At 42.1% G+C, this 23007-nt stretch overlaps 2 long non-coding RNA genes across 2 annotated transcripts; both read right to left on the reverse strand.

The window, feature by feature from the left end:
• Positions 1-1529: 1529 nt before the first annotated feature.
• On the reverse strand, positions 1530-3263 carry LOC109642598 (uncharacterized). The gene is made up of 4 exons (XR_002203666.2): positions 3089-3263; positions 2899-2987; positions 2250-2802; positions 1530-2150 (listed from the first exon to the last, which is right to left on the reverse strand). It is a non-coding gene; the product is annotated as an uncharacterized lncRNA (long non-coding RNA).
• A 5419-nt stretch (positions 3264-8682) lies between these two features.
• Positions 8683-9899, reverse strand: LOC138413565 (uncharacterized). Its single transcript, XR_011245939.1, has 3 exons — positions 9754-9899; positions 9623-9680; positions 8683-8935 (listed from the first exon to the last, which is right to left on the reverse strand). It is a non-coding gene; the product is annotated as an uncharacterized lncRNA (long non-coding RNA).
• Between the last annotated feature and the right edge of the window lie 13108 nt (positions 9900-23007).

Below are 23007 nucleotides of genomic sequence, written 5' to 3' on the forward strand. Positions count from 1 at the left end.
CCTGCGGGCCCGCACAAGCAGACTGAGTAACAGCTTCTTTCCACAAGCCATCAGACTCATCAACACACTGAAGAAAACCACATGAACATTCCATAGTCACTTCACCATGCCACTGGCACTTTACTTTACTGTTGCACCTTGTGACCACTGATTGTACTTCTGCTGCTATGTGTGTGTGTGTGTGTGTGTGTGTGTGTGTGTGTGAGTGTGTGAGAGAGTGAGAGTGTGTTTGAGAGAGAGATTATTGTCAATGTCAATTTAAATGTTTGTGTGTGTGTGTGTGTGTGTGTGTGAGAGAGAGAGAGATTTTGTCAATATCTTACTTAAATGTTTTAAACTTGCACATTGGAGACTGGTCAAACGCAATTTCAAACTTCTGTGCTAACCCTGTTACATTGATTTTTGACAATAAAGTACACTTGACTTGACTTGACTTGACTTGACCACACACATCTGTTCAGTTATCTTCCTTAATCATAGTCATTAAGGCTGTCACACACACACACCCTTAATACTTCCACATCTTGCTTCTCAGAGGTGTTATTTTTGTCTGCTATTTATGTGGCGTGGTGGTTTTGCTATTTATTTAACTCTTTTTTTCATAGCAAACAACAGGACCATGCTAGCTTGAGATGTCTGTCGGGCATGCCATAGGTCAAGCTGATAGTTACATTTTAAGAGCAATCTATGATGGATCACAAGGCAAACCTCTTAAAATGGTCTGTTTCAGGACTAAGCTGTTTGCTAGGTTAAGACCATTGTAATTTTCAGTGTAATTTTTCTTTCCAGTATACACATTGCATAGATAACAAAGTCACTTGCACCCATCTGACCACTCATAGGTGTGATGTTATTAGAATTAGGTGTGGACGGGTGCATTCCTGGTGTGATTGCCAGTTTAAGGTAGCAGAAATAGATTGTGGTTTTGACCAATAAAAACCTGGGTCTGAAGTCATGGTGCTGTATTTCAATTTTAAGACATCATTATCAAGCATATCCACAAGCAACTGCATAGTATTTTATTTGTTGAATTCCAACAGACTGAATATTAACTACTTTTAACTACTTTCCCAGCAAATGTTGGGGAACAACTGTTTCAAGTTTGAATAAAAAGTGACTTTAATTTTACTTGAAGGTACAGTGTGTGGAATTTTGTGATATCTAGTGTCGAAATTGCATGTTGCAGCTGAACATCCCTCACCTGACCCTCACATGAAAAAGAAACTGTGGTAGCCTTTAATTGTCATAAAAACTCAAAGGTGTTTAGTTTGTCGTCTCTGGACTAATGCAAAAAACATGGCGGCCTCCGTAGAGATGGTCCCCTTGATGTAAATATAAAGTATTTGAATATAAATGGCCCTTTCTGGGGTAAAGAAAACTACAATTCATACAATTTAGATGAAATGAACTAGTGAAATTATTCTACGTTAAATTTCTGCCAATAGTTCCCTTTCACCTAAATCTTACACACTGGACCTTTAAGTAGAAGTATAGATACCGTTAAAAAAAGACTCTGGTAAAAGTAGAAGTACTGATTCAACTCCTTTACTCAAGTAAAAGTAAGAAAGTACAGGCTCTGAAAAGTACAAAGTAAAAAGTAAAAATTTATTTATAACTTTAATAATGAACAATGCCTTTTTTGATAACTCTGTATAATGCCCTTCAGTTACACACACAGTGTAATCCCAAATATTTCCAGTTTAACTATGTTGAGCTATACAGTCTGAATGAGTTTGTAGTTGTATAGTTCCTTGTTTTCACCAGCAGGGTGCGCCTTCACTCACACAAGCGCTACCCGTGCTCTTAGAAGAAGAAGAAGATATACTTTTATTGTCACGTTTAACACTTTTACAAATTGTTCTCCGCATTTAACCCATCCAGTTGGCACCTGGATGAAACACACAATGACAGATGCCATGCACACACATATGCTGGAGCGGTGGGCTGCTGTTGCCAGTGCCTGGGGAGCGGATGTTGGGGGGGGCGTGGTGAGCACCTCGGGCGTGGCGAGTGGGAGCGGGGATTGAGCTGCCAACCTTCTGGTTATTGGACGACCTGCTCTACCGCTGAGCCACGGACGCCCCAGTCCCTTGTTTTTTTTCTGCTGGGTTGTTTTTTCCCTTACACCGATGTCGATGAGAGCAGATGCACTACAGCCGAGAGAGAGAGCATGTCAATGTTGATAACTAGATGAAAGTGATTAAAACTTTATTTTATTTTGAGTTATTTGTTCCGGAAGGTGTCCACACCCGTGGGGATGTTTTTGGGTGCTGGACATTGCTGTGTTATCGTGTTTTGTTGAGAAGAAAAACTCTGGTTGTTTTTTTTGTATGAGTCGATTGTGATGGCGAGCCAGAGCCTGGACCCGAGGACCAAAACTCGGGTGAAAAGGCTTCAGAATATCTGCAAAGGCTTCAGGTGTTTCTCAGCACTGCTGTGAAGAGAAATGGAGTCAGTCAGTCATCAGCAAGCCATCATCTGCTGAAACAGTTCAAACGCGGCTGCTGGGACCACAACCTCATCATGCTGTTAGAGCTGAAACCTGAGAAACACCTTGACTTTGCAGAGCTACTTTTACGGCTAAAAACAGAAGAGGATTGAAGAGCAACAAAGTTGGATTGAATGCACCGTCACTTTGGAGCCTCAAAACCAAAAGTCACTGCAAATGTGCATTCTGTGCCTGACATGTCTCCTTATGGTGATCCAAGTCCAAGCATTCTCCAGGCATACTGTATATCGCTGAGACGGAAAGTTTAAAGCAGCAGCTTGCTGAACTAAAACTGTAGCACAGCACCCAGAAACCTAAGAAACAGAAGAAAAATTAGACAATGTCAGCAGACAAACAGAACCTGCCCACACCAAGAGCCGAGGCACAAGCTCATCAGGTACCACACAAACCTCAGCCTAGAGCCTGGTTCTGTTTTAGATGTTGCGAAGACGGCCACATAGCCAAGGTATGTCAGAACCAAGGTATGTCGACAAAGCTGCTGTGGACAAGAAATACAAAGAATAAAAGCAAGGCAAGATAAGTGGAAAGCTAAACAGCTTTTACATTTCAACTGGACGGGTTCCCAGTAAAGGGACCTACCGGAGCCTGTTGTGTGTGAAAACTAAGTTTCACTCGTGGTCCAAAAGTCCAAAAACTCAGTCGAATAAAAATCAGGAGAAGTCAACTTAAAAGCAGCACAGTTTATTGTCGACAAAAAACCAGAGAGCATTCAGTAGCAAGCCGGAGCTTAACCAGAGAAGAACTCTGCCTAACAGTAGTGTGGTGCTTTCTTATAAACCCTTTAGTGACCACACCTGTCGGCATTTCATTGGTTATCATTATTTTGGGGACACACGTGTCATTAGGTCATTGGTCTATCGTTTTATCGTGGGCACACGTGTCATCATTTCATTGGTCACTTTTCTAGCTCTGGAAATTTCCACTGGGCAGGTTGGGATCTTACACTAGTTTTGCCCAGACATGTCCAGGCATGTCCATTTCACTTTTAAACAGTTTTGCTCATTCTTGACACCATTATCTTTTGTTCAATCAGCTTACTATTTTTAAAAAGATATTCTTCTTACATTTGACACCATTATGTTTCAATTCGGTCAGATTGTCTTTTTTAAAAGATTAATATTTCTTCACACAAGTTATACAATCACCTCATACTGCTTGTTACACACAGAATATATGATTTGATTCGTAATTACATTCACAAACTTATTGTAATCAGTAGTAAATCATGTTTCAATCACACATTAGTTTGTAGTGCAGATTCTTAAAGGTACAGTATATAGTGACATTCATAAGTGACATGGTTTAATGGCTGAAAGTGAACACATACAAACCTCTGAGGATGAGCTCCTTAATGGTTTAATAGGCCCAAGATCTGTTACTGTCGTTAACATTGAAACAGTGCAGTGCCAAACAATTATTGATTCTGGTTCAGAGATTACAACCATTTCCAAGTCATTTCACGACACGTCTTCCCTACCAATTCTGCCCCTTAGAGACATCCTCGAGGTGGAGGGCGCAGGAGGTCAAAATGTACCTTACCTGGGTTATATATAGATTAGCATACAGTTTCCAGAAAACATCACAGGTAAAGTTGAACTTGTTAGCACGCTAGCTCTTGTTGTCCCAGATTGTAGGTCCAATGCAGAGTGTCCTTCTCTTTTAGGCACCAACATTCCCCTGATTTGGAAAATGTACAGCACATGCCAGATCAAACAAAACGATGACATGGTCGGAAGAGTAAAACTACAATGTAATGTGGCAGACTGGGTTGTGGTTTTTTCTCAACAACACCACCTAGGGGAATTTCACCCCTAGGAAATGAAAGAATTAACAACTAAGGTCGCACACGTCCAATTATCCACAGAGGGCAGAGAGCGTTCCATATAAAAATATATTTTTATCACAATTAAAATTAATATTGAACAATACACAAATAAACAATAAACATTAACTATCGGGGAAAATAAGGAAGAGGGACAGGGCTGGGGCTTGCCACCACGGCAGGGGAGCAAAAAGGGAAGAGGGATCACAACCTAGACACCCGTGACACTGCACACCAACTAAAAAGAGGATCGTGATGAACACCACCACCAGGGAATTTGGGCTGCCGCTGGGGGCCCACAGCACCTGTCCAACACAAAAGGAAAAGTTAAAATAATGCCATAAGTGCTCGAAATAATGCCTAATAGAAATAAAAGAAATAAACAATGATTACTAAATAACACACATTAACTGCATGCACACACATGCACACACTCCAAATCAATAATAACAAAATAAAATAAACACTCAATAAAGAAAACAGATAATGCACAACTCAGCTACAAAATAAGGAAAATACCAAACAGAATAAATCCTACAACTGATAGAAATAAACAAAACCAAATAAAACAATTTAGTATAATCGTGATTAAAATGAGTGGTGCCGAAGCTGTTCTCCTGGTGATGCGCCACCGGCCGTCCGACACGAGGGGGGAGGCCGTGAGTACGGCGGCCAGCCAGAACCAGCACAGGACGGAGCAACTGGATCCCATCAGAACACCCAGAGCCAAAACAGCAGGACTGATTCCAGGGGGCGGTGGCACGAGACACGCCACACCCCTGCCTTCGGTGCGCCGAAGGGCAAGAGTGTTGCGCCGACGACGCGGAGACGCTGCTGACAGAAAGCGCACCAGCGACAGTCAGCAGAGGACCCAGCGACAGACAAAACCAAACAGGCAGATAACGCCAGCCTACCTGCGGACACGAACTAAAACCCCAACAGAGCTCGAAGCGGGACCGCCCATCCGCCGATATAGCCGGCCACTTGTCGTGCTGCAAGAGTTGGAAGTCGGTGTACCACTGTGCACATTGCGCTGGTCATGGATAAAAGAAGAAGTCCGCTACCGTACCTGTATGTATGGGGGATGTGCCCAGAAGCTTACCACACCACGCTGCAGCCACGCCACAGCCACACCGCAGCCACCACCCGAGGGATCAAAGGGTGGAAAGGAAAGGGCGTGGTGTGGCCGCTCACCCGGTTATAAGCGGTCGACCGGCGCCACCCAAGCAATTAACCTAGTGCCACACCGTGGCCGGGAGGAAGAAAGCCTCCGGCTACAGTAAGAAAGCCATTGTGATCCCAGCTGTGGAAAAGAGGGTTTTGAGTGGTTATGTAAGGAGGATACCCACCAACAAGGAAAGCCCGCGCTTAGTAGAGCTATCCATTCCATCTAGTCTACCCAGTGGTTTGTCTCTTTGTAGTTATGTCATGTCAAGTCCTCACCAAACATGCTTTAAAGTCCCCATTCTGCTTAAAGGAGAACATTTTTTTTCAACCTGGTCCTTGTTTCCAGCATATGGTATGTAGATCTACTCACCCATAAAGGTTTGGAGTAACTTGGAGTCCTTCGGACGCTTTTAGGTCCACACGCGATTGGCATATATCTATACAACGCAAGTGACTGGGGCATACACAATACAGCCTCTAAATAAAGCATTATCTGCCGCGAAACTCTTTATTTACTATGAATCGCCAGCACTAGTCCCCTGTTAGTCTCGCCAGCCTCAGAGCTAGCGTTAGCTTAGCGAACTGAGAGCGAGTTGTTTAATCAACAAATCGGTTTGCTAAGCTAACGCTAGCTCTGAGGTTGCTCGTTAGCCCGCTGAAGTTAGCTAGCCTTTAACCGGGTGAATACGCCCGAGCACCAGGACACAGCTGCTTTAAAAGAATACTGTACTCTAAAGCACCTGATAAGTATTCTGCCATGTTGCGCAAAACTAGCAGCAGCAAACTCCATGATAACAAACACAACTGATCGTCAGCTGAGCTGCGGCTGTGTGCCTCGGTGACGTCACCCCAGTGAAAACCCGGTATGTAAACAAAGCAACTCGCTAAGCTAACGCTAACGCTAGTAAATAAAGAGTATCGTGGCAGATAATGCTTTATTTAGAGGCTGTATTGTGGATGCCCCTAACCCTTGCGTTGCATGGATATACGCCAATCACGTGTGGATCTAAAAGCGTCCGAGGGACTCCAAGTTACTCCAAACCTTTATGGGTGAGTAGATCTACATACCATATGCTGGAAATAAGGATCAGGTTGAAAAAACCGAACTTCCCCTTTAAGAACGAGATAGCACGCAACGTAACAGTTCCCCCAAGCCATAGCATAGCAGAGCTTTCCATCCCTCACTCTATCTCTCCCTTATCCACCTCATCAGACAAAGCTAAAGAGACTCCGGTGTCACAACCCCCAGCAGTATGGCTGAAAGAACAGCTATGTGTTCCACAGACCACACCGACAAAATAACTTTTTGACTTCACTGATTCTCCACTTTCAGAGGAATGGAAAGAGCGGATCACGAAAAAACTTAATTCCATCCCTGAAGTTTTTGCAAGAGGCGACCTCAGTTATGGTCAAACCACTGCAGTCAAACACAAGATCCGTCTCCCTGATCCAACACCCTTTTAAGCAGAGAGCGAGGCCCATTCACCCGTCAGATTATGAGGCTGTTAGGCTTCATCTCAAAGAACTTTTGGATGCTGGCATTATAAGAGAATCAGAAACCCTGTTTGCCTCACCAATAGTTGTTGTAAAGAAAAAAAATTGTGACATCCGCTTATGTGTCGACTACAGAAAGTTGAACAATCAGACCATAAAGGATGCGTATGCTTTGCCCAATATAGAGGAAACCTTTGCCGCTCTCACAGGGTCCAAATGTTTTACTGTTATGGATTTCAAATCGGGCTACTATCAGGTGGAGGTAGACAAAGAGGACAAACATAAGACAGCTTTTGTTACACCTATGGGATTCTGGGAATTTAACAGAATGCCCCAGGGGGTCACGAACGCCCCCTCAACCTTCCAGTGAGTCATGGAGAAATGCATGGGCTCTCTCAACCTCAAGGAAGTCTTAGTGTTCCTCGATGATCTCATTGTGTTCTCTGACACGCTTGAGGAACATGAACGCTGTCTCATGGATGTCTTAAGCAGGCTGAAGGAATTTGATCTCAAGTTATCCCCTGGAAAGTGCAATTTTTTCAAAAAGTCAGTCAAATATTTAGGTAATGTTGTCTCAGAAAATGGAGTGGAGACTGACCCAGGGAAAATTGCTCCTCTGACAACCTGGCCTATTCCAACCAATATCAGTGAGTTGAAATCCTTTTTAGGATTTACTGGATATTACAGGAGGTTCGTCAAGGATTATGCAAAAATTGCCAAACCTCTTAACGCCTTGACTGCTGGTTACCTTCCTCCGCGGAAGAAGTCCAAAAGTTCAAAGTTCTTCTCAAACTCTGACCTGAAGCGACCCTTCAATGAGCGATGGACCTCAGATTGTGAGAATGCATTCAAAGCACTCATTGAAAAGTTGACGACTGCTCTGGTCCTTGGCTTCGCCAATTCCAGGAAGCCATATGTCTTGCACGATGATGCTAGCCTGCATGGGCTTGGAGCAGCTCTATATCAGGAGCAAAACTGTGAGATAAGGGTAATTGCCTATGAAAGTCGAGGCTTGTCTAACTGTGAGTGATGTTACCCCACTCACAAACTCAAATTTTCAGGACTTAAATGGGCTGTCACGATACATTTTTTGATTACCTTTATGGCGCAGAGTTCACGGTCATGACGGATAATAATCCTCTGACCTATGTTTTGACATCAGCCAAGCAAGATGCTGCAGGACATAGGTGGCTCGCTTCAGCATACAGTATAGAGCTGGCAAAAGAAACGCTGATGCCGATGGTTTATCCAGATGTCCACATGATCAAGCTGGAACTGATCAAAGTGCTCATGTCGAGGACGATAGAGTTAAACAGTTCATTTCAAAGTTTGTGGATGAAAGGAGTGAACTTGGTTTCCCCAAATAAGCTTTCAAAGCTGTTTGTCAGAGACATGGGCTATATGGTTCTCCAGATGATGAGGGGGGTAGCCACTCCCCTGTCTCAGTAGAGTGTCTTGCCATTGATGTTGGTGTTATCGCAGCTGAATTCTCTCAGGCTGACCTAATGCCTGTGTGGCAACACAAGGCTTAATGTGTGAATTAGGGCAGTGTAAAGGATTTAAATTAAGTTTGCCAGACAACGCCACCCTGGGAGTTTCACCCAGGAAAATATTCTCAATATAATAATACCCCCCAAAAAAAGACAAAAAGGGCACGTAGGTCTATTTGCAAACGAGGCAGAGACAGCAGTTCAAGAATACAAGATTTATTAAATACAAAATAACTTATTTTCGAAAGTTCAAAGATCACTCGCTCTGGAACAATCAATAGAAACCAATCAAGGCTGAGCCTCACCGTGCCAGACGGTGCAATAAAAAGAGTGAGTCCCAGGAACATCACACGTGAAGCAACTAAAAATGACGCAAAACAAGCCGACGTGCAAAACACAACACAGGAGGGACACCACCACCGGGACACCAATTCACCTCCTTAGACTCATCACCTGAAGGGGGGGAGGGATCAGAGAGCAACGGTTTAAAAATGAGGATAATGAAAACAAAAATATTTAATAACTAAGACAAGAAATCAAAAAATTATTATTCAAACAAAAACCATAATAAGTAAACACTAGCACATCAAATAATTAACCAAAATCTACAGGATCAAATGAAATGCAGAATCCAATAACCTAAATAATCACAAATTAACAGATGTATCCCACTTATTACCAAAAGAAATAAGGACTGTACTAATTAACAAAAAAACATACACAAATAACAAAGGAACTAAATAATTAAATCACCGCGCTGTTCACACACACACACAGTTAAAACGTAGCTTGACCCAATTGAGGGATGAAACTGCGTTACTGAGCCACAGCTTCACCACGGGAACAACTGGCCAACTGAACAATCAGTGTCAGACGAGGCAAAGCAAGGTGAAGCAAAGCCAAGCAAAGCAAAAGGAAGCAAAGCAAAGCAAAGCAAAGCATAGCAAAGCATAGCAAAGCAAAGCAAAGCAAAGCAAAGCAAAGCAAAGCAAAGCAAAGCAAAGCAAAGCAGTGGTTTCTTGCAGGTTAGCCGGCGCTACGCCGCTGCTAGGCTATCTTTACCCTGCAATACAAAGCGAATATATACATGAGCAATTTACAATGGCTGGAGGAGGAAGCTAAAGCCACCGCACTACATACCGGTCAGGCAATCTCGGACAACACAGCATGGAGCGGAGGGAGCGACGCTACACGAGCGCTACCTGTAAAAAAAACCACACAGGTTGCTACACGTGCAACGCCACAACAGAGGACACATGAAAATAGTGCACCTACCAGCAGCGATCAGTGGGAGGCATAAGGCGCGGAGAACAGCATGCAGCAACACCCAAACCAGCTTCTATGACAAAAATTACTAAAATGAGCACTGGATGGACAACGAGAGAGAGAAGACACCTGTTACCGACAGCCTACCTGCTCTCTGCCCATATTTATACAGCATTCTCATGCAGCGATTGGCTGGAATCGAAACCCAGCTGAAAGTCACTAGGACCAAATCACTGCATACTGCCACACCTGGTTCCGGCACCTTACCTCGGATGTCGCAGCAGGATTGGGCTGCAGAACAAAGAAATGATCCCGGAGATCAGCAGAGTTATTGACATTGTCAGTATGGGGAAACGTCTCACTTACCGTGTACGCCAACAAGAAGATCGAGACGTTCAACTCATGCTTAGAGTATTTGACCAACTTGTACTGGACAATGGTGTAGTGTACAGAAAGCGCAACAAGCAGAGATATGACCTCAAAGTCAGAGAGTCCACCCTTGATGAAGGAGACTTTGTTCTTTTCGAAAATAACTCTTTCAGAGGTAAGCACAAGATAACAGACAGATGGAGTAGTACAGTCTACAAGGTTACCAAGCACATTGATGATTCTCCAGTCTATTTTGTTGCTCCAGTGAACTCTGAAGGTCCAGAAAGGACACTTCATAGAGACTTGATGCTACTGTGAGATTACTCGGCCCACTCCGGGGAAGGACGGGAGGAGAGAATGGCGTTTGTAATGTCTTTATTTCCGTTGCCTCTCCTGGCAACCACACACATATATATATATTGACCATGGTCTCTCAACCCACACATACACACGTCCACACACATCTGCTGCTGCTCTGGTCCCAGGATGCCAGCCTACTACAAGAGAGCAGAACCAGGTTACAAGCATGCTCTTATTGATTGCCCTGATCACATGATTCTGCACAGCTGTCGGATCACTGGCTGAGCCACTCCTCCCTGTTGTCCAGCAGTTGGCGCCCTAACCATACCCCACCGCAACAGCTACCCTGTGGGTTTCTGGCTTCCTCTATTCAAGATGAGTTGAGGAAAGACAAAGAAAAGACGGGTAAAGCTCCAACTCCCCAGGCAAGTGAAATGCCTCAAGAGGCTGTTGAACCAGAGCAGTGTTGGGACCTGTTATCTATGAACCATAGTTGGGCCTACATGTGTAGTCAAAAGCCTGACCGCATGTTTCATTTGCTCTGGAGACAAAGGAGAGCTTCCAGAACTCAGTCTCCCAGGGTGCTTCATCTTCACACATAGCATAGGTAGTAAAACTGCTCCTGGAGACAATTCTCAACCACTATTCACTGTGTGCCCCATGACCCATGAGGTCACAAGGCCAATATAAGCTGAGTTTCCCCTCTCCTAGCTCTCTTTCCTCTTCGCTCTTCTCTCTTCTGCCTCTTCCCCTGCTGACTACTCCTGGAGGAGTAGGGTCTGGCCCTGTTCTCCCAGCCAGGAAGACTTCCTCTCTACACAAGCTCCTCAACTTCCAGCAGGCCTGCCTGGAGCAGACTGCTACAAACCTTCCAAAGACAGCGACGCGAGAGCCTGCCTAAGAACTTCAGTACAACTGGCCATGACACAAGGACTGACCAGCAGATGCACAACAGGAGCCACAAATCAACTAGACCCCTTCACTGGACGGGTAACACAATTGGGCTTTATTATTACGCTAGGCTAAGCAAAGGACTGTTTAATCCTATTCCTATTTCATGTGATGTTTATAAGTTTGACTTGTGTTGTCGTGATATTTGGTAATATTTTATTTGAAAATTAATGTCAGTTCTGTTATGCTGATCACTTTCTTTGCATGCATCTAACTACTTTCTTTAACCTGGCACCAACATCTCACACACACTCATCTCCACAAACTTAACACCTACATGTGATCTCAGCTACATGGTCTCACCACTCCAGGGGGCCTTTTGTCTTCAGTGGCCAGCTGCCATTTTGAATCTCAGTCACTCACTCACACACTCACATACACACACACACACATACACAGGAATACTCGCATACATATCTGTATATAGTAAGTCCACTTTTTGTTAGTTTGTGTGTTTATACTTTTATTATTCTCATAATAAATGTTTTTCTTCAAAACACGTCTTAGTTAATGTTGCATAAGTGTGAATTTTTCCAACCTCTACACTGTCAAGAACTCCATATCCTTCAACTTTGCTTGCTATTTATGTGGTAATTTTTGGTTATAGTTATTTATTTAATTATTAATCAGAGTTCCAAATTTGTAGTCAGTAATTTCATGAGACTTATTTTAAATTGGCTATCTTTTCCCTCTCTTTGAAGGGTGGTGCCCCGATTTATCTTTTATCAGTTTAATTATTATTTAATATTAATATTTTAAATTTTAATATTTGATATTTCTCTGATAGCCACATTTATTGAATGCCCAAAAGCACACCATTTAATGGTGCCCTGCGTGAAGGAAAGTACATAATCGTACCCCGTGCGAGGGAAAGTACATAATCACAACATTTTTGGCGCTCCGTGTGAGGCAAAGTCATTAATAATAAAATGATTTTGATGCCACGTGGAGCAAAGCACAACAGCAGTTATGGGAAAGTGAGGAGGAATTAGATTACTATCACTCACAAACTGCTGAAGAGGATGTCACATACCCAGCAATAATCATTGTCCACGCAATTCCTCATTCAAGAGTTGATTTGACTGAATTAAATGACAAGGATGAACTGAGCTCTGAAAGGTTAAATATAAATCCAGAGGCTGATGTGTTTCATCCAGTGGGAAATCAGGAAGCGAGTACTCCTGAGGAGGAGGAGGAAAACTTATCTTTCGGAAAGAACTCACCTGTCGAGAAAGACTTACCTGTTGAGGACGATCCAGGAGTCGAAAAGGAATCGTTCCAAAATGAATCTGTGGAAGGAAACGCAGATGGGAATACTGATGGAAATGTGGAAGAGGACAAAACTTACTTGATGATGGGAGAGGAATCCAGAGTGGAGGAAAATGATGGAGATGAGTTGAGAGTGAGTGAAGATACTCCTGTTCAGGAGGAAGTTGGAGGTTCAGAGGTCAGAAGGTCAACAAGACAAAGAGCTGAGCCTGATAGACTGACATACAAAACACTAGAACACCCCTTAGCCTTTGTTATGCACTCTATTCTGAACAGACCAAGACCAGGTGTCTAGACCAAGTTGTCATGCAAGCTTTCGATTTCACCCCTGCACCAGAGATTGGTCACATATCACACGTGTAAGGTTAAGCATGCAGGGAAGCAAGCTGATTCAGGGGGGGAGGATGTAACGCCCTTTAGTTACACACACAGTGTAATCCCAAATATTTCCAGTTTAACTATGTTGAGCTATACAGTCTGAATGAGTTTGTAGTTGTGTAGTTCCTTGTTTTCACCAGCAGGGTGCGCATTTACTCACACAAGTGCTACCCACGCTCTTATTTCCCTTGTTTTTTTCTGCTGGGTTGTTTTTTTCCCTTGCACCGATGCCAATGAGAGCAGACGCACTACAGCCGAGAGAGAGAGCATGTCAATGTTGATAACTAGATGAAAGTGATTTCATTTTGAGTTATTTGTTCTGGAAGGTGTCCACACCCGTGGGGAGGTTTTGTGGTGCCGGACATCACTGTGTTATCGTGTTTCCTTGAGAAGAAAAACTCCAGACTCCAGTTTTTTTTGTATGGACCCGAGGGACGTGGAGCAGGACACCGGCTTACATGCGTGGAGGGTGTGACGTCGGAGGCAGCTTCATCGTGCATCTGGAGAAAGCACATCACATCATACAGATGAGAAACAAAATCACACTACCCAGGTAGATGAACAAATAGATGAACAATTACACAACCATACATTGAAGGACTGCTACACATACCCACACTGAATACGGATGTTCTGAGGACACTGACTAATTTGACGGTTGACCTTACTGGACTTTGTTTGGTTTATTATTTTGGACCCATTTTTTCTATTTTATTCGCACTTTGAACAGTATTACTTCTTTTCTTTTTTATATACTATGAATAGAAATCAAAGTAGATGGAGAGGGGGTAATGTACTTTATTGAAGAAGGATCTGACAAATTGTGAACCTTGGGCACTGACATAATTTCATGGTAGTTACTGTTTACTGGGACCACATGCTTTTATTTCACATATTTCTATGATTAAATGTCTTGCTTAGACATATAACCAAAGCATCCAGGGATATTGTTAGTTCATATATCATAAAAATTGTCAATAAAGTTTGTTACATTCAAAAAAAAGTTTAATGCAATGTTTTATGTTTGTGAAATCTTCTACCTGTTGATTTAAGATGGCTTTTCGTTGTCTTTTTTATTGTCCTACATACTCAGTCCGATGCCACTGATATCAGAAGAGAGTGCATCATCAAATCCCTGTGTGTGTACCTGACAGAAGAGGCCGAGAACCTCCTGAAAGAATGCATGGTATGTTAGGGTGACCATACGTCCGTATTTCCCGGGACATGTCCGTATTTCACGTCCTGTCCCGGGTGTCCCGGGTTATTTTTAGAAAGTGAGGAAATGTCCTGGTTTTTAAAATTACCTTCTTTGGACCATTACATTTACATGCACTAGGGCACTGCCCACGGCGCTGCGTGTGACGTAGCCTAATCCTCGCCCCTATGCTGTCAGCCCTATTAATCAGAACGTAGACAACGTGACTGTCTGTCATACGCAAGCAACATGCCGAAGCGCAAGTGCTTGTTTACCGACGAATTACAAAAGAGTTTCCCGGCTTTCAGACCGGTTTGAGACAAATGGGAAGCCTTGTGCACAGTGTGCAAAGCAGGCACATATGTCTCGGTGTCCAATGGAGGTGCAAGAGATCTGAAAATCCACCTGGACACCGAGAAGCACAAAACAGCTGTCCGAGGCGAGGGTATTTCTTTCATTGTGCTGTTCATTCATTACAGGAATTGTTGACTCAAGCATTTTGAATAAATACATTTTGAATAAAATTATCATTTGTTATTGGAGTTATTGTTATTGACTTTCACTGAAAAGCATTTTTAATAAACCAACTGTAAATATCTTGTTCTATCTATATAATATAATATACTGGTATAATTGAATAATAATAAAATACTATTGAAGCAGCAGCATCCTCCACATGACCGCCCACCCCCCAGCCACCCCCCCACTCCCGGACAAGGTGTCCTGGTTTTCCCAAATGAAAATATGGTCACCCTATGGTATGTCATTTAATTTTTGTTCTCCAGTCCTTATTCTGACATCTGTAAACTAAACAGTTACGTACTTGAGAAAAGACAATGTAATTATAGAATCTTTCACATAAATTAGATAAGTGACAGCTGTTTTACAGCAATTTGTATGCATGTGTGTTTAAAAATGGGACTGGTATAACATATCTTTACATATATATTCTCTATTTCCCCCCTTTTTTCTTTGAAGAACACATACGGTGAAAGCAGTGAAGCTGCAATGATGGAGACTACATTTGGAATCTTTGTCATTCGCAAAGAAGGTGCAGAGCCAGATGATGAACCAGAAGATGTAGGTATCATTCTGGAGGGTGTGGAAGTTCTGGATGAGTTGGGAAACGTACCACGTGGTGATGTTGTTCGCTCTTGTATACGCTCTCAACCTCAGCTAGCCTCCAGAGCTGCGATACACCTAGGTATTTGAAGCCATTTGATGAGTATTTACCTTTAAGCTTTTATGGCTACCCAGTCAGAATCCAAGAATCCAGTCTTAATAAATGTTCATAGGTGTCATATAGATTTGTCTATAGATTTGTTTTACTGACATAAATACATTATATGTTGATGTAGCATTTGAGATGTTAACTGGGGGCCAGCTCGACAGTGTGCTCCAATTTCCTAAGTTTATTTTATGAATAATTACGCTTCAGTTATGTTCATATTCATATGAGGTACTTCAACTTAACATGGTTTTTTTGGCTCAGCACAATTAATTGATGTAACTCTATTTTAAAAAGTAGTAGCAACTACCCTATTAAATTAAGTAACTCATAATCATATCATACAAGTTTAATTGGCCAAACAAAATTATGTTGGTATGTTACATTTACCCTTATAAATCTAGTTGGACTGAATCCTAGTAATTAAGTAACAGTTGTCATGTTTACTGTATTTTTAGTCCTCTTTTATTAAGAGAGTTTTCATTTCAAGTTTTAAACTGTGTTTTCGTTATGTTTGAATTCATGTTTTAAGTTTACTCTGTGTCCCTCGCTTGTGTCCCACTCTGCTTCTTTCTGTGTCCCACTCTGTGTCCCACTCCTGTGTTCCCCTCTTTGTCCCTCTTCTGTGTTCCCCTCTGTGTTCCACCCTGTGTTTTTCTCTGTGTTCCCCTCTGTGTTCCACCCTGTGCTTCTCCTGTGTGCCTCGCTGTGTTCATCTAAATGTGAAATTATTCCCTCAAGGTGTTCTGGAGATACTGTGTCATGTTCACAAAATAATTTGCTTGTGAGGCTACAGTGACATTGACCGTTGACCACCAAACTCTAATCAGGTCACATTTAAGTCCAAGTGAATGATCTGTGCCAAATTTGAAGAAATTCTCTCAAGACGTTCTCGACATATATGACAAGAATGGGAAAAAAAACCCTAAAACATATTGACACTGGCTGTCAGGACAGGAAAATAGAAATCTGAAGCTGTGAGATGGTCATTATTTATGAATCATCAAATGGCATTAAAATGACATTAATTATCCCTTCTATGTAGTCTTATGTTTTGCTTTATATGTGGGTTTTAAGATGGGAGATGTTTGTACATAAATTTGCAGAGATAATAGTGTAACTTAAAAGATTACATGAGTTAGTCCATTCATGTGATAGATAATAAACTCTACAGAAACTCAGTCAATTCCCTTGAGTTTCAGTTCGTCTTCAACTCGGCTGAGGTAATCAGGATCTGGGTATCCATAGCTGCAAAGACAATGACAGAAAATAAATGACTTTATATGGACAGTTTCCTATCAATGAAAATCTGTACGCATGATTGGTGGTCATTAGCCCTGTAGCATGCTGCCAGTAAAAACACAAGACTTGTGTACAGATGATTACATTTAGGTCACATGAATAAGTTTCTCTTTTCACAAATACACAGATTATATACATTTTATTATATACATATTTTATATGTGATTTGCGGCTGTGGCTGCAGGGGGTAGAGAGGTGGACCTCTAACCAGTAGGTCGATGGTTCTATCTGCATGCCATACTGTCCTTGGGCAAGATACTGAACCCAGAAGTACACACTCATAGAAAAAGTGCTGCCCATAGATGCAGTGTATGAATGTGTGAATGGGTGAATGGCAATAAATTGTACTGTAAAGCTCTTTGAGTGGTCATCAAGACTAGAAAAGCTCTATATAAATACAGACCAATTACCATTTCTGTCACAGCCCTCTTACTTAGGCTCCGGCCATAATGAACTGATTACAGGGAAGGCCGTTTTGTTCTTGTGAATGTGTCTGAGCAGAGAATCTCCTGCTACGTTGTTTATATGTGGAAAACAAACTGGGGAATGTCTTTGCACATTCAAAGTGACAGTCTTGTGAAAACACCTCCTACTTTTCACCATCGCTGTTGGTCGTTCGTAGTATTATAAGCAACCAAGTGTGGAGTAGACAATCTACTTCCTGTTCACACTGGCCTGGTGTACGTAACTGGTGTCATGATAAACATTTTCAAGGGCACATTAAATCTCAAAACGTTTTTGTACCAATCAGATACAGGCTACTTAACTGTTGTTAAATGTTTAAGATAAAAGTACTTGTTTGACCTATAATTCTATCATTTTATTCATCTGGCTTTTGCATTCACCATATTTGAACCCAACAGAGCATGTAAGTCAGATTTTGGACAAGGTGTGTTAGAGTGCACTCTCCACCACCATCACCAAAACACCAAATGAGGGAATATCTTTTTGAAGAATCTTGTTTTCCAGAAAGATTTTGAAACTTTAATACCAAGCCAAATTGGCACTATTCATGGGACTAGAGGTGGTCCAACACCATACCAAGAAGAATTTGGTCAGGACTCTCTCCAAAGGTGGCCTTTTACACATTCAGATGCTTTCAGGCATTTTTTTTAATAGCACATTGACACCAGTGTTGGCTTTTCTCAACAAAACCTCTCTTGACATTTTCGTTGATGTCTCCTACATTTTTTACTGGAGATTTTTCTTTCTTCTTTGCATCTTTTGCATGTTAGAAAAGTGATCAACATTCTCACTTGCCTACGGAGGATCCCCTTCTGTGTCCACAAATGAGGTCCAACAGAGTTTCTTTAGTTTACTTCAGAGGTTCTCACTCCAACATTATACACAGAGAACAAAAACATTTTCAGCATGTTAACATGTGTTTAAGGTAGACTGCTCAGCAAATGAATGAACCCTGGTTTTTCAATTACATATATTGGCATTGTATGTGTATCTGTGTGTGTATGTGTGTGTGTGTGTGCATGTGTGTGTGTTTGAACCTTTGTGAAGTGGCCTTAGTTACCAGAGCAGATGCCTAATCAGTATTTGAAGTTTTCTGAACTTTTAAATTTAAGTGAACTGCATTTATCATTGTATACTTGAAACTTTGGGTTAGCTCAATTTCTCTCAAAAATATTTGCTCACTCAACTTTGAAAACAATGTTAGAACAACAATTTTGGATTGGGCTTTTTACAGTGATGTGGTTTCTGAAGAAAATGACTCAAGGTTTGTGACCTCATGAGATAGCTTTGGTTTCAGAAGTAATGAAGCCACAGAGAGGAGGGGTTACAACAGTTCTTCCATCCCATTTTGGGACCTTTTCTTAGCAAAGCCACAAGATGGCACTATGAAGTAGTCTGTAATTCAGCACCACACAGGCTCAAGAGAGATTGCTCTTGATGTCACAGGTTTTTTTCCCATAGAGAAATGGGGGTGGAGATGAAACATGAGACTCATCAAATCCCTGATGAGTTATTGATCTCAAACACCTCAACTAAAAATTAAAGCAAAAGAGGCTGATAAGAAAATACTATTTTACTGATCTATTTCAGTCATATTTTTTAAGATTATTTCAGTGGTGAAGAATGAACATGTCATGTTGTGATTCATAAAACAGCAGCAGCACTAATGACACACACAGTGAACTTCTGAACAAGCATGAAACCCTGTGAAAATTTTCTTTAGACAAATGCACGTTCCAGAAAAGATTACTCTGCCTAGAGTAGAGTATTCCTCAAAAACTTAAAGAGACAGACACAAAGAACATAACAGGTATGAAACTGTGTATAGTCTTTGATGAGCAAGAGCCCAAGTAATTATAGTATATGAATATAGAAATTATCTAAATCATCAAAATTCATAAAGCCAATGATAATAATGCAATACTAATACAATACAATACTAATGCATTATTATTATTATTATTAATACAGAATGTACAGTGTTTGGTGATTGGACAATGGGGCAGTCACTATTTGATACGTGATGATTCAGCCGTGCCCAGTATTTATCAGTCTGTTGGCTGTCTAGTCTGGTCTGGCTTGTTAGTGGTGTCACCCTGCATGCTCCCCAGGGGACTAAATTGATGATCCAAACAGACTGTGCATGTGTGTGTGTGTTTGGAGGGGGGGAGTATTTCAGAGTGCATAGAGGTTGTTGCAACAGTGAGAATCAATGTGTGTCTGAATCTGTCTTTGTATGAGAGCATGGTGTGTGTTCGGTCTGTGTGTGAGGACATGAGTGACCTCACATTAAGAGAGTAACTGACACTTGCATTAGCTGACAAGACTTTAGAGCTTATGTTTATTGATTCAGTAAAATTCTGCCAGCTGCCAGGTGTTTGTAAATTACGTCAGGGTCATGTATCACTTTTGTTTTTGCCAATAAAAAAATGATTGGATATATAATCTGGCTGGTGATACAGCACTTAATGCAGAATATCTGTTGGTGCCCTTTGTTTTTACAATGTTCCTCTCTAAATGTAACTAATTGCATGCAATCAATTAAAAAAATAAAGAGAATTAAAGTAAAATTACTGTGAGTGGTGTTGTAATGGTAAATAAAACTTAAAACATCACCTTTATTGTGCAGCAGGTCCAAGACCCAGAGTTTTGGGAACCTGCCAGTCTATTTCAACTCAATTCAACTTTGTTTGTATAGCGCCAAATCATAATATACATTATCTGAAGGCACTTTACATAGAAGGTCAAGAGCTTAAAATCTTATTTAATATAGAGAAACCCAACAGTTCCCGCAATGAGCAGCACTTTGGCGACTGTGGAGGAAAAACTCCCTCATTAACAGAGAGAAACCTCTAGAACCAGACTTAATGTGGGCAGTCATCTGCCTCGACCGGTTGGGGTGAGCAGAGAAAAATGGGGAGGAGAGGAGAGATGGGTGGAAAACAGGGGAGAGAAGAGAGAGATATAGTAGGGAGGGGGAGAGAAAGGCAAGAGAGGGAACACTTGTGCACCATTAGGTATCAGCTCTGACTAGTTAAAATGAAAACAATATCAATGTAAAGACTTATTGAATATTAATGATAACAGTAACAATTCATATAATAATTAATTACTAGTAAGTATTGTTGGTAAGAATAATAGTAGTTGTTCTCCTATACCAGCATAACTAAGGGATGGTTCAGGACTCACCTGATCCAGAACTAACTGTAGGCTTTATCAAAAAGGAACGTTTTAAGTTTAACTTTAAATGCTGAGATGGTGCCTGCCTCCTGAACCCAGAGTGGGAGCTGGTTCCACAGGAGAGGAGCCTGGTAGCTGAATGCTCTACCTCCTAATCTTTCAGACTCTTCGAACCACTAGAGAGCCTGTGTTTTGGAAACGAAGTGATCTATTTGGATAATACGGTGTCATCAGCTCTTTGATATATGAAGGGGCTTGATTGTTAAGGGCTTTAAATGTGAGGAGCAGGATCTTGAATAATATTCTGAATTTTACAGGGAGACTTCATAGATATGTACAGCTGGGTGTCGTCTCCGTAACAATAGAAGTGTAGTGGTGCTTTCTGATTATGTTGCCTAAGGGGAGCATATATAAGGTGAAGAGTATCGGTCCAAGGACAGAACCTTGTGGAACTCCATGACTAACATGCATGTGCATGGAGGGGTCATTGTTGACGTTAACAAATTGAAATCTATCTGATAAATATGTTTTAAACCAGTATAGTGCCGTTCCTTTAATCCCTACATGTTGTTCTAGTCTCTGTAACAGAATCTTATGATCTATAGCAGGGGTCTCAAACTCAGTTTATCTGGGGGCCGCTGGAGGTAGAGTCTCAGCGAGGCTGGGCCGCATCGAGTACTCCACAAAAAATCTTTTCGCCTCAGTAGACATGTTTTAAGACTGGTGTTTTAAGACCCGGTTCTATCTCTCATCTCCCTGGTATTTGGCATACTCCTCAGCATGTCTCGTTGAGTAATGATGTCTGATGTTGTACTCCTTGTGCACCGCAACTTTCTCTGTGCATATAAGACACGTCGGGGTGCCCCTGTGCTCAATAAAAAAATATTCCTTCTCCCACTCCTTCTCTTCACGGCAGGTTTTGAGAAAGACATGACTGGGGCTGGGTGACAGGCAGTGATGTAGTGGTCCCTGGAGAAGTGGGTATACTCTCAATGTTTGCCCTTTTTTAACGCAGCCCAGAAAAATGCCCTGTTTTAGAAACAGTGACATGTAAGACTACTCAATTTAGTTTACCCAAAAATCCGTCAGTAGTATTTGCTCATTGTCACATAATTTCTGCTGCTTGATCTCAGGGAGGAAGGATTATGAAATTACTAAACCAATACTGGCCCACAGATCAGGCGCGGCATCAGGAGTGGACCTGACGGGCCTGGGCCCACCCACTTTTACTATTGGCCCACCCTAAATAACAGACAGAATCTTTTTTTTTTCTGACATTCTAATTTAAAATAATCCTAATTATTAAAATTAACATTTGAATACACAATAAAGATTAAAAACGTTTTCGTTTATAAAAACAACAACAACAACAAAGATAATATTTAATAGGTTAGTATCATGTATGAAGACTGGACCAATCACGAGTCACAGCAGGCAATTTTACCTTCTCTCCATACGTCAGCACGTAATGTTATCGGGCAGGTGCCAGACGGATGGCGGGCAGATGGTTCAGTGGAGTTAAAACTGCTATAGCTACAGATAAACATGGCACAACAGACGTCGCTTTTCAAGTACGTTAAAAGACATCCAACAGAGTCATCAGAGTCCTCGGCTGCCTCTAATATATCCTCATCACAAGTGTCTCCAGTACCACGGCCGCTGTCATCTCCACAAGCTAGCTCAGCAGCTAGCTCAGCTGCAGCTCAGGATGTACGTTCTGTTGGCAGAACAGAAGAAGCTGGTAGTCAGTCAGATACCGGTGGCAGCTCGACACCTGTGGACCTATCCGCTGCAGATGAACCAGCATTACAGCCCAAACTCAAGCAGTATCCTGTGTCAGTTTTTGCACACAAAGCCAGGAGCTTCTCCTCACACTGGTATGACAAGTACGCATTTTTGGAGTACAGCATCGTCAAGGATGCAGTATACTGTAAAATGTGTCGGCATTTTGATGAGAGAGGCGGGGAAGAGAAATTCAGATGTGATGGATATAAGGATTGTAAACACATGAACACAGCTTGTTATAGACATGAAAGGAGCAGAGCTCATAAGATGGCTGTGGAGAAATACAACAACTACAGAGAATGCAACAAGTCCAACCGTGCCACAATCATTCATCAACCTCTCCTTCCTTTACACGGATACCGGGAAAATGAAGAAGATGTCACAGTCAGTCACCCATCCTCCCACTTCTCAGTCAGTCTCCCATCCTTCCACCTCTCAGTACTTTTCCATGGACTCCGCCTCTGCCTCATCTGCCAGCCAAGCCACACCCTCTCACAATCCAACACAGCTGCTCCTCATCACCTGCAATCAAGCCCAGTATATATTCACCAGCTCCACTCTCAGTCAGTGCCAGATTGTTCTACGCCTTCATGCAAGACTTTCCAGCAGTTATCTCCGGACTGATTCTTCGTTGCCGACCCTGCCTGTTCCTGACTAACCTGCCTCGTCCGAAACCTGGTAATCACCTCTGCCTTCCGTCCCTGACCAAGTCTTCTGCCTGTTGCTATCTGACCAAGTCTTCTGCCTGTTGCTGTCTGACCAAGTCGTCGGCCTGTTGCTGTCTGTATAGCCTGCCACCTGATCTGCTAAGAGCTGACAATAAAGACTGTTACCAAC

This window comes from Paralichthys olivaceus, chromosome 13 (assembly GCF_024713975.1).
Source record: "Paralichthys olivaceus isolate ysfri-2021 chromosome 13, ASM2471397v2, whole genome shotgun sequence".
NCBI lineage: Eukaryota > Metazoa > Chordata > Actinopteri > Pleuronectiformes > Paralichthyidae > Paralichthys > Paralichthys olivaceus.